Source organism: Mus musculus, chromosome 4, assembly GCF_000001635.26.
Source record: "Mus musculus strain C57BL/6J chromosome 4, GRCm38.p6 C57BL/6J".
NCBI classification, from domain to species: Eukaryota; Metazoa; Chordata; class Mammalia; order Rodentia; family Muridae; genus Mus; species Mus musculus.
Genome location: NC_000070.6, coordinates 91,037,585 through 91,046,331, shown reverse-complemented (window position 1 = coordinate 91,046,331; position 8,747 = coordinate 91,037,585). Strand labels below are relative to the sequence as shown.

The 8,747-nt window shown below is 38.0% G+C and overlaps 1 pseudogene; it reads right to left on the bottom strand.

Moving 5' to 3' along the window:
- Window positions 1-8,132: 8,132 nt before the first annotated feature.
- On the bottom strand, window positions 8,133-8,448 carry Gm12643 (annotated as a pseudogene).
- Between the last annotated feature and the right edge of the window lie 299 nt (window positions 8,449-8,747).

Below are 8,747 nucleotides of genomic sequence, written 5' to 3'. Positions count from 1 at the left end.
CAGTTCAAGGAGATTGGATGCCTTCTTTTGGCCTCTGGAGTATGAGGCATACATGTAGTATACATAATGTAGGCAAAATCCCTGTAAATAGAAAATACATTTTCTAATGCTAGAAAGATTGACTATTTGTGAGCAGAGGAAGAAAAATGGTTCCCTAACTGTAGTTATACAGCCATCTTTAAATAGATCCAAAACTTAAATGTAAGACCTAAAACTATTGAACTATAAGACAACTAAAACATAATATTTTTGCTGAGCTAGATTATAGAATATCCATGTAAGCCAAGAAATGTATTATCATCAGTATTAATTATAACAAAATAACAACATCTCCCTACTGATCTCTAAATTTTCAATGAACTCTAAGTATCTCAATTAACTTCTTTTTTCCCCCAAAATTATCTTGAAATGAAAAAGACCTAGACTAGTCAAAAAAGTTCTTAAGAAGGATCAACATGCATAAATTGATAAATGTAAACTACTATATAAACAAGCTGACAGTCAAAACTACATGATGATCTCAATAGAGGCCAAAAAGATCTCTGACAAAATCTAACACCCATTCATAATAAAAGGCCTTGAGAGGGGATCCATCCCATAATCAGCTTCCAAACGCTGACACCATTGCATACACTAGCAAGATTTTGCTGAAAGGACCTAGATATGGCTGTCTCTTGTGAGACTATGCTGGGGCCTGGCAAACACAGAAGTGGATGCTCACAGTCAGCTATTGAATGGACCACAGGGCCCCCAATGGAGGAGCTAGAAAAAGTACCCAAGGAGCTAAAGGGATTTGCAACCCTATGGGTGGAACAACAATATGAACTAACCAATACGCCCCCCCCACCCCTCCCTGTCCCGAAGCTAGTATCTCTAGCTGCATATGAATCAGAAGATGGCCGAGTCGGCCATCAGTGGAAAGAGAGGCCCATTGGTCTTGCAAACTTTATATGCCTCAGTACAGGGGAATGCCAGGGCCAAGAAGTGGGAGTGGGTAGATGGGGGAGTGGGTGGGGAAGCATGTGGGGGACTTTTGGGATAGCATTGTAAATGTAAAAGAAATAAATACCCAATTAAAAAAAAGTATACAAAGGGCATGCTTCAACATACAAAAGGAAGTTTACAGTAAGCATGTAGATAACAACTTAAATGGAGAGAAACTCAAATCAATTTCACTAAAATCAGGAATAAGGTAAATGTTGTTCACTCTCTGCAAGCCTATTCAACATAGTACTTGAAGAATTAGATGAAGTAATAAGGAAACTTAAGGAGAGCAAAGGAATAAAAATTATAAAGCAAGAAGTTAAAGTATCTATATTGTCAAGTAGTATGATAGTATATATTAGTGACCCTAAAATTTATACCAGGAAACTCCTCCAGCTGAGTACAACTTTCAGCAAAGTAGCTGGATAAAAATTAATTCATAAAAATCAGTAACCCCCATGAGGCATACATGTAATATACATTATGTAGGCAAAACCCATATAAATATAAAATATATTTTTAATGGTAGAAAGATTGACTATTTGTGAGCAGAGGAATACAAATAATAAATGGACAGAGAAAGAAACCAGAGAAACATCTTTCACACTAGCCTCAAATAATGTAGTATTTCTTGGGGGTAACTATAAATAAGCAAGTGAAATACATGTATGGTAAAAATTCAAGACATTAAAGAAATAAATTGAAGAAGCCATAAGAAGTTGGAAAGATCTCCCATGCTCATAGTTCCATAAAACTAATATAGTAAAAATGGCTATCCTATGAAAAGCAATCTATTAATTCAATGCAATTCCCATCAAAATTCTAATGCAATCCTTCACAGTTCTTAAAAGGGCAATTTTCATATGGAAAACCAAAAAAATCCAAGATAGCTAAAACAATCCTGAATGATCAAAGACTTGTTGACCCATTATCATCCTGATTCCAAATAATATTATAGAACTGTACTTATTAAAGTAGTACTGATATTCTCAGAAAAGCAGGGATGTTGATCAGTGTAATAGTAATGAAGACCCAGGCATAGATCCACACACCTATGTGCACTGGATTTCTGATAAAGAAGCCAGAAATACACAGTGGCAAAAAGACAGCAACAAATGGTGCTCCTCAAACTGGAGAGCTGCATGCCGAGGAGTCCAAATAGATCTGTGCTTATCAATGTGCACAACACTCAGCCACCTCAAAGACTTCAGCATACTGCACGAATCTGATAGAAGAAAAAGTAGAGAAAAGTCCTGATTGACATAGGAAAAGATTTTCTGAACAGGATACAGTTAGCATAATAACTGACATTGACAAAAAGCACACAAAGCTGCAAAGCTTCTATAAGGCAAAGGACAAATAAGCAACTTATAGAATGAGAATAATTTCTTTTACCAACTCCATGTCTGATAAAGAGCTAATATTCAAAATATATAAAGAACTCAAGAAAAGTATAAATGAAGAAAACAAAGAAAGAAAGAAACAAACAAACCAATAAAAATAGGGTACAAATCTAATGACAGTTCTCAAATGAGAAAATTCAAATGGCTGAAAACTACTTAAAGAAATATTCAACATCCTTAGTCATTAAGGCAATGTAAATCAAAAGTACTTTGAAATTTCATCTTACATCCACAAGAATGGGTAATTCTAATGAAATAAGTGACAGCTTGTGCTGGTAAGGGTATATAATAAATGGAACACTTGGTAGTGGTAGTGTAAACTCCTACAGCAAGAATGGGAACCAGTTTTTCAGGAAGATGTAAATCAATCCATCTATCTCAATATCCAGCTATACCGCTTTTGGGCATATATCCTACTGCAGAGACATTTGGTCAACCATATTCATTGCTGCTGTATTCATAGTAGCCACAAGTGCAAATAACCTAGATGTCCCTCAACAGAAGAATGTATAAAGAAAATATGGTACATTTACATAATGAAGTATTACTCAGCTTTTAAATGGAACCATGAAATTCCCAGGTAAGTGAATGGAACTACAAAACAAATCATCTTGAGTGAGGTAACCTAGACCTGAAGGACAAATATGGTATATATCCACTTATATGTTTATATTAGGTGTTAAGTCAAGGATAACTGAATAACCAAGGTATAATTCATAAACCCACAGATGTCAGGTATAGAATAAGGGACTAGAGGGGACTGAAAAATCTCCTTGGGAAAAGGAAGTATAATAGATATAGAATAGGTAGATATGGATGGGTAAAGATAGATGACTGGGATGGGAATATTGATTAGGGAGAGATAGGACAATAGGAAGTATGGGGAAAGATAGTTAAAATTAAGGGTCATTTGAGGAGTAGTATGGAAACCTAATGCAGTAGAAACTAAAATATATACATATAGAGGCAATCTGAATGAAATAACTAAATAATGGGGGAATATGGTCCTAAGTGGACATCTTTTGTTACCAATGAACCTTAATACTCTGAGATTCGATTAGACCTAATTGTGTTGTGAGCCAAAAGGTTCCTGTGGGAATTCCTAAACAGCCCAGACTGTTACTAAGACTATAAAGTCTCTACAAACTGACTGCAACATCTTCAACAGCACATGAAGAAGCTGAGCTGATGCCCATGTAGAGCCTTTCCCCCTACAGTCTAGTGTATTTGATACAGGAAGGCACTCTTCACAATAACCAAAGAGAAATGCAAACATCAAGCCAACCAACCAGAAACCCTTTTATCTACAATGGTGTCCTGCTTGCAAGATATGCTAGAGTGATTGTGGCACAAAGGTCATGGGGTAACCACCAATATCTGATTTGACCTAAGGGTCACTCCTTGAGATCGAAACCATACCCACTAGTGCATGGTTTACTAATGCCCGAAGACTAAATAGCCCAGGGATCAAAGGTAAAACTAAATACTGTTCCTTCTAAAACCCAACAAACCAATCACAAACTATAGCAGTAAAATGACTCCTAATGCAATTCTGTTATACTCTTAGATCAGGGCCTTGCTCAGGTATTCTTATAGAGGCTTTCTCATGCAGAAGATAGGAACAAATACAGAGACCCACAGCCAGACACTAGACAGAGAGTGAAAGACCTTAGAATACTCAGTTCTGAACTGAACATATCCATCAAAGCCCTACCCTCAGGGCTCAGGGAACCCTGCAGAAGTGGAGGCCGAAAGAGGGTAAGAGCCAGAGGGGATGGAGGACACTAAGAAAACAAGAACCGACACAGACATAAATTCACAGAGACTTGAGGCAGCATGCACAAAGCCTACAAAGATCTGCATTAAGTTGTTTGCCTCTATTATGGCTTCCAGTCTAGTGTTTCTATAAGATTTCTGAATATGAGAATAAGAGGTTCTTTGTTTCCTTTGCCTTCTACTAGGCTCTTTTTCTGTTTCTTTGTTTTACCTAAATCTGATGTGTTACTTTTCATTTTATCTTATATTTTATTTCACTATTATCTTTTAAAAATAAAATATACAGTAAAGGAATGAATTGGCCAACATACTACCAAATAGTCACAGTATGTTAATTATGAAAAAGGACTTGTATATGAGTGCATAAGAGTACATAAGATCCAGTAAAAATAATGTGAAATCCTGATAACAATTGCTAATGTTTTATTTGCCAAAGGGAGATTCATAAGTAGGAGTTAAGCTCTTATAATATCGTTCGTGCATTGCTGACCCTCAATGAAGTACAGGCTGACACAAATTTAGGATAGCACTGTACTTTTAGGATTGCTTTAATTTAGAAATCCTAGCATTATACATCAGCCAGGATGTGAAACTGGTGGGGTACAAAATGCTTCAACGAGTTTTGGTGCTGGTGGTTTTTTTGTTTGTTTGTTTGTTTGTTTTTTGTTTTTTTAAAATGAGTTGAAACATGTGACTAAGTGTGAAGAAATATTTTTTCCACATAGTTTTCAAAGGTAACTGAAGACTTTGACTTTCATTTTTAGAGAAGCTTTGTTCACAGTAGTTGAGAAGGACCCACAGGAAGAGATTGAATTTAGTATCCAGAAAATTAAAAATGCACTTGGAATTAAAACAGTGTCTTAGAAAGAGGGAGGTGATGGTTATGGATAATGCTGAGGAAGAATAAGCCAAGTAAATGATTTTTTAAAGAGCCATAGGATATAAAGTAAGGAACTGGTGATGACATTAAGGGAACTAGCCTACTAGTCTAGAAAAAGGACTGAAAGAACAACCAACCAACCAACCAACCAACCAACCAATCAACCAACCAACCAACCAACCAACCAACCAACCAACCAACCAACCAACCAACCAACCAACCAATCAGACCATGAACCATGTGTTGAGAATGAAAGTCTTCAGTGTATAGAGGGCTGTTTTCTAAGACCTGGTTAATGATAAGTATGTCTTCAATGAGATATAGGGAAGGTTTCTCTGTTACTTAAAGTTTGCAGGTAGCTGGAATCCACTTGGTTCCATTTCAGCATCTCTTTCCTGGTGGGGTTTTTAGTGGGTGTGTTGAAAGAATGCACAGAATGATCTGGAGAGGTTACCTACCTTCCTATGCTATAGTGCTCCTTGTTCTCCTTGTCCTGGGGCACTGGCAGTGCAGGGATTTGTAGGTTGCTGGTTGGATGGACACCCTCCCATTTTTTTCTTTCTTTTCTCTAAGTTGGAAGATAGATGAAGAATTTTGGCTGAGGCATCCTGAGACCAAAAGCATCCTATAGTGCTATCAACCAAGGCCTCCAAGTACATGTCAGAACATTTATATATTTCTAGAATGTAGTTGTGATTCTTTCTTACTGGCTGGTGGATTCTTACAGTGTAAGGACCACTTTTTTTTAAATCTTTCTATCCTTAAATTATAATGAAGAAAAGCATCCATCATGAGTAGATGCTGAAGAAAGTGAATTTATTTGTCTCTTCAGAGATATTTATCATGACTTTCACTGAGATAAACGTATGTTATTAAAAAGAACAACAAAACCTGTTATATCGATATGAATTTAAAAGATCTTTTTTTCTCTCAAAACAAAAAGGAAACAATACAAGCCCTGTGTAAAAACAGAAAGACCTTTGACCAAATCTGACATTTAAAGAACAGATTAGAAGGAAAAGAAAGAAAAGAGGGGAAAAAATTCAGATATCTAAGCTATCTGAACTCAGAGAAGATAAATCAGGAGACACACATCAAAGAATTCAGAACTCCAGAATGAGGAATGAGTGTGAAGTAAAGGGACAGAGTGAGCCCTACGAGATACAGAAGCATTTTGATTCAGTTGTGGAAACAAGAAGGTCACACAAAAACAGAGGGAGGCTGCAAGAACACAGCCCACTGGTTCTCAGAAGGCAAGCTGGCACTGAAACAGTTTGATCTCACTCTCTCCTCTAAATGATCTTCTCTCTAGATTATGCAATTCTTGATAGTTTTCATAAACCTATAGTTTTAATAAGCAGCTTTGGTTATCAGGATCTCCCAATATCCCAGAAAGGATTCATGCTTAGCTCAGCATAATCACCTTGTTGTTTTGTTTTTGTTTTTATCTTGGACTTTACACCACGGTGGCTTCATAGTTCTTTGTGCTTCATTTCAAACATGTCAACAGCTCAGGTATTGTCCAGATCCAACTAAGAAGGTTAGTGTGAGATGTACTATGTTATGTTATCAATAATAATTGCTAAGAAGGTGAAATAATTCATATATTAAGGTTATCTTCCAGCAGGCAGTGGTGACACATGCCTTTTTTTTTAATTAGGTATTTTCCTCATTTACATTTCCAATGTTATCCCAAAAGTCCCCCATACCTTCCCCCCAACTCCCCTACCCACCCACTCCCACTTTTTGGCCCTGGCATTTCCCTGTACTGGGGCATATAAAGTTTGCAAGTCCAATGGGCCTCTCTTTCCAGTGATGGCCAACTAGGCCATCTTTTGATACATATGCAGCTAGAGTCAAGAGCTCCAGGGTACTGGTTAGTTCATAATGTTGTTCTACCTATAGGGTTGCAGATCCCTTTAGCTCCTTGGGTACTTTCTCTAGCTCCTCCATTGGGGGCCCTGTGATCCATCCAATAGCTGACTGTGAGCATCCACTTCTGTGTTTGCTAGGCCCCGGCATAGACTCAAAAGAGACAGCTATATCAGGGTTTTTTCAGCAAAATCTTGCTAGTGTATGCAATGGGGTCAGTGTTTGGAGGCTGATTATGGGGTGGATCCCTGGATATGGCAGTCTCTAGATGGTCCATCCTTTTGTCTCAGCTCCAAACTTTGTCTCTGTAACTCCTTCCATGGGTGTTTTGTTCCCAATTCTAAGAAGGAGCAAAGTGTCCACACTTTGGTCTTCGTTGTTCTTGAGTTTCATGTTTTGCAAATTGTACCTTATATATTGGGTATTCTAAGTTTCTGGGCTAATATCCACTTATCAGTGAGTACATATCATTTGAGTTCTTTTGTGATTGTGTTACCTTACTCAGGATGATGCCCTCCGGGTCCAACCATTTGCCTAGGAATTTCATAAATTCATTCTTATTAAAAGCTGAGTAGTACTCCATTGTGTAAATGTACCACATTTTCTATATCCATTCCTCTGTTGAGGGGCATCTGGGTTCTTTCCAACTTCTGGCTATTATAAATAAGGCTGCTATGAACATAGTGGAGCATGTGTCTTTCTTACTAGTTGGAACATCTTATGGATATATGCCCAGGAGAAGTATTTCGGGATCCTCCAGTAGTACCATGTCCAATTTTCTGAGGAACCACCAGACTGATTTCCGGAGTGGTTGTACAAGCTTGCAATCCCACCAACAATGGAGGAGTGTTCCTCTTTCTCCACATCCTCGCCAGCATCTGTTGTCACCTGAATTTTTGATCTTAGCCATTCTGACTGGTGTGAGATGGAATCTCAGGGTTGTTTTGATTTGCATTTCCCTGATGATTAAGGATGTTGAACATTTTTTCAGGTGTTTCTCAGCCATTCGGTATTCCTTAGGTGAGAATTCTTTGTTTAGCTCTGAGCCCTATTTTTAATGGGGTTGTTTGATTTTCTGGTTATTTTTTTTTTTATTATTCAATAAAGTTTTATTTTCCCAAATGCACAGCTGATTGAACCTGTTCATGAATCCTCACCAGCAGCCGTAGCTTCTCCACCCTTTGTGTTTCTGGTGTAAATTATGTGGGCTTGTGCTTTTAACCCAGCTTGATAAGTCCTTTACTAAGGAGCTCCTGAAGGGCTGCCCTGGCCAAGGAACCATGAATCTTCAGTCTCTCAGAGACCACGGCTGGAGTAATAAGCTTATAGTTCGGAACCTCCTTACAGAGCTTGTCGTATGTTGCTTTGTCGAACAGGACAAGATTGTTCAGCTTGTCCCGAACTTTGCCTTTGGACCACTTCTTCTTCTTGGCCTTGCCACCAGATTTATTTACTGGGTCTTTATCCTTTTTGGCCAACTTTCCAGCATCTTTCTTCTTGTCATCTTTGGGTGGCATGGCGAAGCTCAGAGAGTCATGTGGACCACAGCAGCCTCGCTAAGATGGAGTCTACCTTCTTGAATTCTTTATATATATTGGATATTAGTCCCCTATCTGATTTAGGATAGGTAAAGATCCTTTCCCAATCTGTTGGTGGTCTTTTTGTATTATTGACAGTGTCTTTTCCTTACAGAAGCTTTGCAGTTTCATGAGGTCCCATTTGTCAATTCTTGCTCTTACAGCACAAGCCATTGCTGTTCTATTCAGGAATTTCTCCCCTGTGCCAATATCTTCTAGGCTTTTCCCCACTTTCTCCTCTATAAGTTTCAGTGT